General features: G+C 37.8%; 1 pseudogene; it reads left to right on the top strand.

Annotated features, from left to right (window-relative positions):
• The window catches only part of LOC116276546 (dual specificity tyrosine-phosphorylation-regulated kinase 1A-like), a 118,122-nt pseudogene that overhangs the window by 46,728 nt on the left and 58,216 nt on the right, over positions 1 to 13,178 (top strand).

The raw sequence follows: 13,178 nt of genomic DNA, 5'->3' as shown, positions 1-13,178 counted from the left end.
TGGAGAGAGGACAGAGGAGCAGCAGATGGGGGGCCAGCACCACAGAACAAAAGGGGGCTTGTCCGTAGTGACGTGGCGCAGGGTCCTGTGCTTCTTGGTCATCCCCCTTTTGGACACTTCCACGGCCTATTTTTGCTTTTGAGGGGAGATGGAGGTAGTTAGGTTTATTTTATTTAATGGAGACACTGGGATTGGAGCCAGGACCTTGTGCATGCTAAACACACACTCTACCACTGAGTTGCCACTGAGTTGTACACTGCTCCATCTTTTGTAAAAAATATCATTCTCTTTGCCATCTAATTTTAAAAACTTACTTATGTTTTTTCAACCTTAAATCCTTCCTTTTCCTGCTTTAATTCTTTTCTAGTTAGTACACTTCAGAGAAACTCCCAGAAATCATCTTTCTACCTGTTAATATGTCGATATGTGTCCCATATAGATAAGGCTTTTATTTGTAACATAATGACCTTACAGTTACCTAACATTGCCTGACAGAGTAAACAGTGATTCCTCACTGTCATCTCATAGCTAATGCTTGCTCAGATTTCCCAGTTTTCTCAAAAACGGCTTTCTATAGTAGTTCCTTTGAATTTTTATACTAACAAGATCATATACCTCACATTTGGCTGATCGGTCCCAGAAGTGTTTTTTAACCTAGAATAGTTCCTCCCTCCTTTTTTCCTTATCATGCCATTCATTTGTGCTAAAACTACATCGGCCCACAGTCTTCCTCCCTCTCCTCCAGAGTGAGGGCTGCAGGGTGGTTGGGCTCAGGCTGCCCCTGAGCAGCAATGTATCGTAGGGGCCAGCACGCAGCGTCGCTGGTCGTCACCATCTATTCTCTGTTAATGTGGTTCATGTTGCCTTCTAGATCCATCACAAACTTTGTCATCCCTCCCAAATTTATTAGCTGGAGTTGTGTCCTTTTAAAAAAAACTTTCTTATGAACTCTGGTCACTATAATATAGTTCACATAGGAAAGGCAGAATAGTGGCTGTTTTTTGTTTGCTTGCTTGCTTGCGTTACCAATTTTCAGAATGATGAATTGGTGCCCTGGTACTTGTAAAGGTGACCAAGAACCTTTGTTTTGTCTATTATCATTATGATGAATTTATTGGCTATTATGGATTTGATGTGTTCTAGCCATTTTTCCTCTTGATCATGTGGGAACCCACTGATCTTTTTTTTGTTTTAATTGAAGTATAGTCAGTCTACAATGCTGTGTCAGTTTCTGGTGTGCAGCGTATTGTTTCAGTCATCCATGCATATGCATGTATTCCTTTTCACATTCTTCTCCTTTACAGGTTACTACAAGATACTGAATGTAGTTCCCTGGGCTGTATAGTAGGACCTTGTTGTTTATCTATTTTAGTATCTGTACTAGTAGTATTAGCATTAGTAGTTAGTATTTAGAGTCCCAACTTACCCTTCCTACCCCCTTGTCCCTCTGGTAACCGTTTGAGCTGTTTGTATATTCTTGAAATTCAGCCCTTATCATTTGCATCATTTGCAAATCTTTTCTCCCATCCCGTAGGCTGTCTTTTTATTTTTGTTAGCTTCTTTTGTTGTACAAAAGCTTGTAAATTTGATTAGGTTCCATTTGTTTATTTTTGCTTTTATTTCTGTTGCTTTGGGAGACTGACCTAGGAAAACATTGCTACAATTTATGTCAGAGAATGTTTTACCTATGTTCTCTTCTGGATTTTTATGGTGTCCTCTCTTATATTTAAGTCGTTAAGCCATTTTGAATTTATTTTTGTGTATGGTGTGAGGAAGTGTCCTAAATAACATCATTGATTTACATGCTGCTGTCCAGTTTTCCTAACACCACTTGCTGAAGAGACTGTCTTTTCTCCATTGTATATTCTTGCCTCCTTTGTTGAAGATTAATTGACCCCGTAGGTCTCTGGGCTCATTTCTGGGCTCTGTATTCTATTCCATTGATCCACATGTGTGTTTTTATGTCAATACCACACTGTTTTGGTTACTGTAGCTCTGTAGTATTGTCTGAAGTCTGGAAGGGTTATTCCTTCAGCTTTGTTCTTTTTCTTCTGTGTTGCTTTGGCCATTGGGTCATTTGGGAGTCCATATAAAATTTAGGATTATTTGTTCTAGTTCTGTGGAAAATGTCCTGGGTAATTTGATAGGGGCAGCATTAAATCTATAGGTTGCTTTGGATAGTATGGCCATATTAACAATATTAATTTTTCCAATCCAAGAGCATAGGATATCTTTTCATTTCTTTAAATCATCTTTGATTGCCTTAATCAGTGTGTTGTAGTTCTCCACATATAAGTCTTTCACCTCCTTGGTCAGGTTTATTCCCAAGTTTTTTTTGTCTTTGTTTTTCATGTGATTTTAAAAAAGATTTTTAAATTTTACTTTCCTTTTCTGATACTTCATTGATAGTATAAAGAAATGCAGCTGATCTCTGTATGTTAATCTTGTATCCTGCTACCTTGCCAAATTCATTTATCAGCTTTAGTAGTTTTTGTGTGGAGCCATTAGTTTTTTAGTGCTCCCTTGCTTTATGGCACACGTGGACCTAGGCTCATGTTACGTATTTCCTCCCCTAGAGATCAAGACAGGCAGTTTTCTAAAGAGCCCTGGTTCTATATGTTGAGAAATGATTTTGAGATCATACTGGGTGCTAGAGGAACTTTCCTTAGAAATAGAATAATGCTACTTAAAATTGATCACTCATCTATACACTGGACTAGACTTTTTACATTTAATTTTAATTTTAGGTAGGAATGATGGTTAGATGCTGTTGAACAGATGAAGAAGTTTGTGAAGGAGATGTGGGCAAAATTATCAAGTTGGATAGAGATGGATTACATTGACCTCAGTGTGCAGTGTGATTGGCAGCAGAAAGGAGCACCTACTGGGTTAGGTTCATTCACGTGGAACTTGTAGGTAAGAACATTCTTCATCTGCTTCTGAATGAGGTCTTTAGAGTTCCCAGAAATGAATGCTAACTGTAGTTCATTTTTTATTGGCATCTCTAGGCTGCCCTCCACCAAGTTCTCCTCACACAAAGGCAAGATTGGTGGTAAAGTTCATGTGAAAGCCTCAGTCTTGACACTGAAATACAAGTGGTGGTCTGTGACTCAGCAAAATGTGGGGCTTGTGAAAGATCATAGTACCTAGGCAGGAAAGCGCTGGGTGTTGGCTTTTCATCAACTGATGTAAACTAGGGCAGGAAAAACAAGAATTAAGCACACCTTATGATATAAAAATAGTGCCCTTCTGCTTGTCAGTGCCCTCACGACCAGGAGCAGCCCTGCTGTTGAGGAGTCAGGTGTGTTAACTCCCTGCATCGTGGGAGAACGCACCATGGAGAATGCGGTGTCTCCGTAAGTGTGTGAATGTGACAAAGTCTAATGGGTTTGCATTGAGTATTTGGGGGAGATGTCAAGGAATTGGGATAATTCTAAGAATGGGTGTGTTAATAAACATTCCCTGGAGGGCAGAAATACTGAGTCAGGATGAGGTCATGCCTTGCAGGGAAGCAGTCGGTCATACTCGCCAGGAGGGGACTGTGGTTGGGATTCGATTGGATGTGACTGGACATGTTAGAGTGGTTTTGTTTTCATCTCGATCTGTCACAGTCTCAGGCTGACCTTATCTCATATTGGGGTTCTTGTTCTGTCAGTCCTTCTGCCAAATGGCCAGCTCCCTCATTGTTTTTCTCTCTTTTTATTAATGCTGTATAAAAATTTAGGACTGAGTTTAAGAAATGGAAATGTAGAAATGATGTGTGTTAAGACCTGGAAACACAAAATTCTCCTCAGTTTATATTTAATGTGATATTGTTGAGATTTCAAATCACATGGCATACTATGTGTCCATTTTAACAGTTGCAAGAAAAATAATTAAATATATGCATGATTTTATTTTGTCTTTGAACTCTTTCAGTGCCATTTTTCTTTGTTTTGTTTCAGCCTTGTGGAAAGCCATCTTTCTGCCAGATAGCTTAGATTAGAAATGGCCGCAGTGGTGGTACTTCCTCAGTGGGCAGGGATATTAGAGTTCCTTAAGTTACTTAAGAACAAATGGCTTATTTAACATTTTATTTTTGTTTAACATTTTGCTTCACTTAAGAGATTCTTAAAAGCTTTACAAATCAAAACAAAGATAAATTTCAAAAGTAACAACTTGGTTTAGAAGTTAATGTTTTCAGTAGCTTTCACCAAAGGGCAAGAGCTACCTTAACGTTATTAATATAATTTTTATTCCCTAAGTTACTGAATGGAGTTTTTGGTTGGTGTAATTAAAAACAAGCAAATAAACCTTCAATAAGTGGATAATTTCAAACAGATACAAAAGTCGAGATTATAGTATATAATGAGCCTCCATGTGCCTATTACCTGACTTGAGCAGTTGTCAGCTCCTGGCCAAACTGTTCATCCATGGTCCCCTGCTTCCATTATTTTGAAGCTAATCCCTGATTGCCATCATGTGTTAGTTGACCCAGAAGTATCTTAGTGTGTCTCTCCCAGAGAGAAGTTCTTTTTGTACAACACAGAAAACTGTAATATAATATCACGTGGTTAGGTATAGTTTTAATTTTAATTTTCAGTTTTTATTGGTGAAAGAGGTGTTCCAGACAATTTCTATTCTGTCCTAGCTGTCAGTGCCAGTGGGAAAGATGTTATTGTCAACTTCCCTCAGTCTCACTGAACTGCGCTCTCATCAGACATGTAGTTGGTACCCAGTGTCCATCCTGGTATCACGTGAGTTTTAATTTTTATGTTGCTAGATTTGTTTGGGAGGAATGGCTTTCTCTGGAATCAAGTTTAACAAATGACCTCATCTTTTTCTTATCAACCAATGGCTATTTAAAAAATAGGTGTGATGGCTGTGAGATGTTTCCTATCAGTGGATCTCAGTTCAAGTACTGTGACGACTTTGATTTTTGTGAAATGTGTTTCAAAACTAGGAAACACAACACCAGGCATATATTTGGCAGAACAAATGACCCACGTATGGTAAATGATTATGTTCTCTTTCCACAAAATTTATTAGTGAGATAATTATTGTGAAAACAAAGTTACTTAGTTTTGATCTTCAAAGCTTATGCTTAAATGGTGAGCACTGTGCTCTGTGCACAGTGAAACAGGAAAGCTGGTCCTACCCGCCTGGTGAATTACTAGTTTTTTGCAAGCAATGAGGGGGTCTCTGGAGCTAGAATAGTGGGGTTTGTTCACTTGTATTTCCATAGAAAAACAGTAAAAAGATCTCAAGAAACTAGTAAATGTTTTGTTGGATGGGATTTGGAATTGGAGAGATGGAGAGGGAGTCTTTTTATTTGTGTGTCTTTTATTATTTATTTTATCACTATGGCAGAATATAGACAACATAAAGTTTGCCAGTTCAGTCACTTTTAAGTGTATAATTACAGGAATTTGCACATTAACCCCACTATTTCTAAACTCCTTTCACCACTGCAAATTAGGAAGGGAACCATTAAGGAATAAGTCCTCTTTCTTCCCTCTACCAACCCTGGCAACCTCTAATCTGCTTTCCGTCTCTGAATTTGACAACCCTAGGTACCTCTTAAAAGTGAAACCAGTCAAAATTTGATTTTCTGTGTGTCTGAGTTATTTCAATCTGCATTGTGTTTCCAGGGTTCATCCATGTCATAGCATGTGTCAGAACTTCATTTCTTTTTGTGGCTGAGTAATATTTCATTGTATGTATATACCACATTCTGTTTATCCAGTCACCTATTAAGGACATGTGGGTTGTTTGTACCTTTCAGCTCTTGTGAATAACATTGCTCTCAACATTGGTGTATGAATCTGTTTCAGTCCCTGTCTTCAAAACTAGGAGTGTAATTGCAGGGTCATTAGGTAGTTCTTTAACTTTGGGGAGGACTGCTAACAGGTTTTTTATAGTGGCTGCACCATGTAACATTTCTTTCAGCAATATATGAGGGTTCCAGTTTCTCCACATCCTCACCAACGTTTGTTTCTTTTCTCTTCTCTATTCTTTTCTTTCTTTCCTCCCTCTCCAATATAAAATCTGAATGGTCATATTAAAGACATATTACCTTTAATTGAAAAATCTACCCACGAAGAAAACTTCAAGTCCAGATGGTTTCACCAGTGAATTTACTACAGAAGGATAATTATGACCAAATTGAATTCCAGGAATGCACAGTGTATGGCTTACTCTTCATAAACCAATCAGTGTAGTTCACCACATTAGCCGAGTAAATCAGAAAACTCATGTCATTTCAATGGATGCAGAAAAAGCATTTAATAAAATTCAGCATCTGTTTGAGGAAAAAGGTTTAGAAAACTAGGATTAAAGGGAATTTCTTTAACCTGATAGTCGTTCTCAGTTAAATACCTACAGCAACCACAGTACTGAAGAGATACTGAAAGATTTCTTTCTGAGATTGGGAATAAGGCAATAGCACCTGATCTCCTCTTCTAATCACCACTGTATTGGAGGTCCCAGCAAGGAGACTAGGGCAAAGGGAAGAGGGGAAAAAAAACTATTCAAGTCCCCAGTTTTGCTAGTAGTCACTTATTAAACAGTGCAGACAAATCCATCATTGCAGAACATTCTGTTGGACAGCACTGTTTGAGATAATGTAGATTCAATCAAAACCCCAGCATGAGTTTGTTTATTTTGGTGAATTTGATGAGCTAATTCTAAAACATAGATGGACACACAAAAGGCTAAGGGTAGGCAAAACATTCTTGAAGAAGAACAAAATTCTCTACTAGATATTTAAAATTCTGAATCTGTTATAATTTAGACAATGTCTGGTTTTTAGGCAAAGACATAAGAAATCTAGGTAAGTCTGTATCCAGCAGATCAAAGAATCCAAAAACAGATCCAGGCATATGTGGGTGTATGATTTATGATAAAGATGACATTACAGGACATTGGGGAAAGTTTGTCCTTTTAACAATTGGTTCCTAGTTAATTGGATGTCCATTCTGGGAAAAGTGAAACTTGATTGCTATCACAAACACAGAAATCAGATCTAAGGGCATTGCCCGTCTCCAGGTGTGAATGGTAAAACTGAACTTTTGGAAGATAACATAGAATTTCTTCATGACTTTGATATAAGGAAAGATTTCTTAAAACAGCAACAAAAGAACTAACTTTAAATCAAAAGTTGGTAAAATTAAGAGATCACATTCATAAAAAAATAACACTAAGAGAGTGACAGTGCAAAGCATCTGTAATCAGTAAGGGCTTACATCCAAAATATGTTAAAAATAGACTTTTTAAAAAATGTAGACATTTGTACGAAAAAGACTCTTCATAGAAGAGGGGAAAAACAATCTGGGCATTTCACACAAGTGTCCAGTAAATAAATGAACAGGTGCTCACAGTCATCAGGAAAACACATTAAAATCACAATGGAGTACCAATACACTATTGTGGCTGAAATTAGAGATACTGATGATTCCAGGTGTTGGTGAAGGAATGGAGCGGAGCACAGGGAATTTTCATAAACTGCTAGGGAAAAATTAGATAAAAAACAAACAAAATATAGGACAGCATCTCTGTATATGCAGAAAGATGTATAACAAAAATCTTCCCAGTGGCAGTATTCTTAATAGCTCTGAACTGGAAATAACGCAATGTCAGTCAAAAGAAGAATGGATAAATAAATTGTTACCTGTTCATACAGTGGGGTACTATAAAATAATGATAATGAGCAAACTGTAGTTTGTTTAAACAAATTCACTTACATAAAGTTAAAACTAATCTGATTATGGAGGTCAGGATGCTAATGACTTTTTGGGGAGAGAGAATTCAGCATTGACTGAGGGGTTGTGAATTAGTGGTGGGGTGGTTCTGGGAAGACGGCAGTTTTTATTATTCCTGCCTGACAAGTTCAGTTGATGATAATTGTTTAAGTTGTATTCTGACTTCTGTATTTTTATATGTATAACAAACAAGTTTAAACATAGTATTTAATAATAGCACTGATAATAGAAATCAAAATTAATCTTTTTTAAGAAGTGGTTATTATGTGCCGGGTTCTATTCTGCGTGTCTACTTGTGGTATCTCATTTAAACTTTGTGACAGACCTAAGGGACTGGGGTTAGTGTAATAACACCTCTGCTGTAGGCAGGGAAACTAGGGCCCAGAGTGCCTGTCTTTACGACACAGGTCCTTAGTCTTTTTACTGTCTATTTCTGAGTTGTTTGTATATCAAGGACCTCAGTTCTTTTCATATATATTTTTATTTATTTATATTCCTTCCCAGTTTTCTTTTGTTTTTAACATGCAGAGATTTAAGCATACACCCCCCCACCCCCGCACCAATTATTTGAGATTTAGATTTCCAGTTGTTTGCTATTGCAAACAGTACCAGGTTATATATTATTTCCTAACTATCTTTGTGCACAGCATCTACTATTTCCTTCAGATATAATCCACACCCCCTTTTAAACTGAACAGAGTTGCTCCACATAATTGAGTTAACTGAATGTATTTTAAATTCTGATTAATGAGTTGTTTAGACAAGTTACCCCATTTGCCATGAAGACGTGGTCCTTTTACATGTTCAGCAGATGTTTATCAGTCATACACTCTGGGTCAGTTAAGGGCCTCATGCTGTGAAGGAGGGGACAGAGGCTGAGGTCTAAAAGCAGAGCTAACGCAGGTGATGTGCACGTGTAAGCAGGGGTGAAGACTTGAGATTTGCACTTTAGAAAGGCCACTGTAGCCATCTCACTGAAGAAATACAGAATTGCAGATGGGCAAGGTAAAGACAGAGCGAGCTGTTAGGGATCTGTTGCAGTTGTCTGAGTGCGGCATGGGGTGACGGAGGCGGGAAGGAGAGGTGGTATCCGAGTGTTCTGCGGGAGGTGGGGTCAGCAAGACGGGGCTGTTACTTGTGTGAGGTGGTCTGTGGATGAAAAGAACTCTACTGTGACTCCCAGAGCCTTGATTCTGATTGCCTCGGTGGGAGACAGTGGCATTTGCTGTGGGAGAATACAGAAGTGGAGCTTCTATTTTGGGGGGAATTGAGCTTTGTTGTCTTCAGTTTGCAGAATCCGTGCGACATTCAGGTAGAGGTTGTACGCTCCACAAGAAGGGTGCTCATCTCTTCATCGTGACTGAACTGTCAGTGCGGTGACTGCAGCAGATGTTAAGCTAGCTATCAACGCCAGAGCTGTTCTCAGTACTTAACAAATTTCAAACTGCAGCAGCCTGGCTAAGAGTCTGTGCTCTTCACTTTTGGACCAGTGCTGGTGTGTGTTTTGAAACAAGTCGGCTTGAGAAAGAGTACCATGGTGCTGAACAGTGTGGTGAGAGTTCGCTGGTTTACTTAAAAAAAAAAAAGGTATTCTGGGCCAGTGTTGGTTGACCAGGGTTTTATACTTTGCCTTCTGGCTTTAGTTTGTGATTGAAAGTTTTGTTGACTGTAAGAAGAAAAGTCTTTCTCTTTTCTTAAGGAAAAAGTAACTTTTGTTAATTAGCTAGCAAGTACTTTTATGGACCAAAATGTTAATTTTCCATGTCTACCATGAAAAATCATGACCATGGTCTCAGCCTACCTGCAAAATAGTATTGATTGATCATTTTGTGGCAGGCTTGCCTGGTCTAGGTTCTCTTGGGACAGTGTAAGAAGCGTCCAGAGGAATACAGCACCCTGTGAATTTGTTTCCATGTATTGTGTGCTCAGCCTTTAATTACCTGTATCAGTGGCAAGCACCATTAGGACGAATTTCTCACCTGCTTTGGGGGATGCTAGGGAGATTGATTGCCTTACACTTGGCAGGTGTAAAGCAGAGCCTCAGCAGTGTTCCTTTGAATTGATTTCTAAAGAGCTGACCCACTGGACAGGCCTGATGCAGGCATTCAGAGATTACTTTTGCAATTTACAGTTCTGAACTGATGAAAATCTCGTATGTGAAAATGAGTATTAAAGGTTATTTCCATTGCTTTACAAAAAGATGTGTTTTAAGATTTTCTCTTAAAACAGATTTATAGATACTCATTTTAAGGACCACTGGATTCTATACCATTTAACGTACAACAGTTGTGTTGAGTATCATATCCTTGTTGGTAGTATTAAATGTTTTTAATATAATTGAACATCCTAAAGTTCTTAATTTAAAGAACTATCAAATAGGTCAGAAGGTACAAACATTAGGATATGAACGCACCCTTTAAGCCTCACTTACTGTCTTGTAGGAGGAGGGACTTCAACATGCAAACCTCCATCTGTTTGGCTTGCACTGTCGTTTTCATTCCATGCTGCTGGCCTTCAGATGGCTGCACAGATGCCCCATTCACATCAGTACAGTGACCGTCGCCAGCCAGACATAAGTGACCAACAGGTTACTGCCTTATCTTACTCTGACCAGATTCAGCAACCTCTAACTAACCAGGTAAGTTTACGATGTATCAGAAATGATTTGTTGGGATGGTCATTTATTCCCTAAAATGGTGTAATAGAAAACCGTCAAATACCTTAATGGTTTTCAGTTTTACATGTCACATGGGACTTCAGATGAACAAAATACGATGTTAAGAAGTTTGCATTAAAATTTTTGTTGGTTTTTCTCTCTTCCCCCTGTGTTTTTCACTTTAATTAAAAAACACATGTAAACATAAGCACATTCTCTCATTTTACAGTAAGGGGGGAAGTTATTTCTAGAGAATATTAGTTAAAGAAACTGAAAGCTGATTTTAGGGAAAGAAGGTTAAGTAGAAAAATATAAGTTACAGGAAAACAAGTCAGATTCCATTATAGCAAATTACGGAGCTGATTTATGCTGTTATAAACTACTTTATACACATGCCTACAAATAAACGTGAAACTCCTTAAAATTAATGTAAATTAGTTATGCTGCTCATTCTAATATTCAGGCTAGAGATTCAGTAATTTTTCATAAGACTAGAATAAAGTGAATAAATGCTGAACCCTGTTGACATGCATACATATATGCATGAGTGTATGTGTTTTTAGTATCTTCCTGAATTAACTGCATCTACTATGTTGATTTTTGGTTTGGGAATAATTTTTTTTTTTCTTACTAGCTATAGTTGTGGTAAAGTTGCTTTCCCCCTGAGGTTGAGTGTGTGATGAGCACTGAAAGTGGCTGTTTTTCCATGTACTTAGGAATTTGGTTTGCCGCTGTTTATTTAGGTCTTTTAATATGATCAAAAACTTGGAAAATTTCAGAGTATTTATTTTACTGGATTATTTGAGGGAAATTAGTTTTTCCTAACTTAATATGTGGTTTTAATAAGCTATTGGCTACAGTTAAGTAATGCCATTACTTGAGGACACCCTTGGATGTATTAAAATAAAATATTGTCAATAGTTGACCTGATTCTATATTTATAAAATGTATTAAAGTGTGTAAATAACATTCACAATAAAATAGTAAGATAAATTATGGCAGGACTGAAGAATTCTTTTATGCAGTAAATTGAGGAATTGTATGTTTGAGAATTAGAGTAGTTGGTCAAAACTAGAAAGTGTGTGTGTACCAGAAGAAAACCCTCTGGACTCCCACACAGTAGTAATAGCATAATGAGCCATCTGCATTGTACTTGTAAGAAGCAAAGTGTGTTTGGATTCATTTTCCTGCTTGTTCAGAAGCAGCCTATCAGGCAGGCTGCCTGTTTTTAATCTGTTTTGCAGCTGAAGGCACTGAGCTCCCATTTGTGATCTCTCCAAGTATGTAGGCAGTAGTCTCTGGGGTCCAGCCCAGGCTTCTTTCTATTTAGATACAGTGTCTTTCCACTCTAACACCCGGCATGTGCAGAGGACTAGGAAAAAACCTAGTCCTTTAAAGTTATTTTTATGGTTGTATTATTGTAGTAGATAATCTAGTTAGTTAGCAAAGTACCTATTTTTAGATACAACTAACATCTTATTTGTGGATTATTTTCAAATAAGAGATAAGTTAATTTAGTATCCATTTTAAGCTGTAAAATATTTTTAGATGCATATTGTGTAAAAAAAAAAAAGTCTTTAAGTAATAATATTAAGCCAGATATTTTTGCCAAAGTCCAGAAGTTTCTGAACCAAAGACAGTCAGATTAAAAGCTTTCTTCTAACTGAAGTGTAAAACACTAAAACTGTGCTGATGTGGCCTGGTCTACCAGACGTGGTTTCCAGATCTTGACTCATGATCTAGTTGTGTGACTTGAGTCAGGCCACATGGACCCTTCTCTCTGTTCCTTGAATGTAAGATTGGAATAGACTTGACATCCCCCCCACCCAAGTGCCTTCTAGCTCTAAACTTTGGTAATTTCATTATTTGATTTCCACTGTTTCTTGTTAATCATCCTATCAGTGTCTTTTCAATAAGGTTTATTGTACAAGTAAATTGAAATGAGCTTACTTGAACATTTCATTTCTGATCATCTTTCTAATATGAGTGTGTTTCATATAAATTTAAACACAGTTTTGTTCAAAAGGTAAATGTAGTAAAAGTGTAGAAAAGAGTGGTTGCTGTTGGAATGCTGAGCCAGTTTGGGCTATTACAGTTTTCACGGCACCTTTCATGGTTCTTAAACTGTGTGCTCTGCATATGTGTTACGTATGCTGTTCAGCTTTATTAATATGTCTCAAGATAGCAAGAATGGCAGGAATATAGTGTTTCTTACTCTTTACTATATATGAAAATATGAGGTAAATGTAAATAAAATGGATGGAATAGGTATTAAACTAGGAAACAATTTTTTAATGAAGTCCTGGCACTTACACTATGGAATCTTTTCAAGAAAAAAAGACTGTTTTAGCTCTTGTAACTGATCTAAGCAGGAGGTGAAAACTACTGCCTTTTTTTTTTTTTTTTTTGGTCTTTGTGATCTGTGTCTTCACACAGAAAGGTCAGGAGATTTAGAGTCTTGGGGGTGTGGCTGTTTTAGGCTCCCAGAGTCAGATAGCTGAGACAGCAGGATAATTATCTCAGCAGCAATCCCTTTTGCAGGGAGGACACTGAGCATCGGTGTGGAGGGGAGCTCGCTACCTGCAGCAGCTTGGTGAGCTCCTGGGTCCTCTGAACCACTGGATTTTTTCACCCAGCTGGGGAAAGGAAGAAGGGAGCTTGTTACATTACATTCTCCTGACTTTGTGACTGTGGAAGTTGAAAGTGGACAAAGCATCAGATGCTTAGGGCTGGTTTGAGTTTGAGTATAAATTTGTAACAGTGTATTTGGAAAAATTATTTTC

This window comes from Vicugna pacos, chromosome 5 (assembly GCF_048564905.1).
Source record: "Vicugna pacos chromosome 5, VicPac4, whole genome shotgun sequence".
In the NCBI taxonomy this organism is placed as follows: Eukaryota; Metazoa; Chordata; class Mammalia; order Artiodactyla; family Camelidae; genus Vicugna; species Vicugna pacos.
This window is presented reverse-complemented; position numbering and strand designations above follow the sequence as displayed.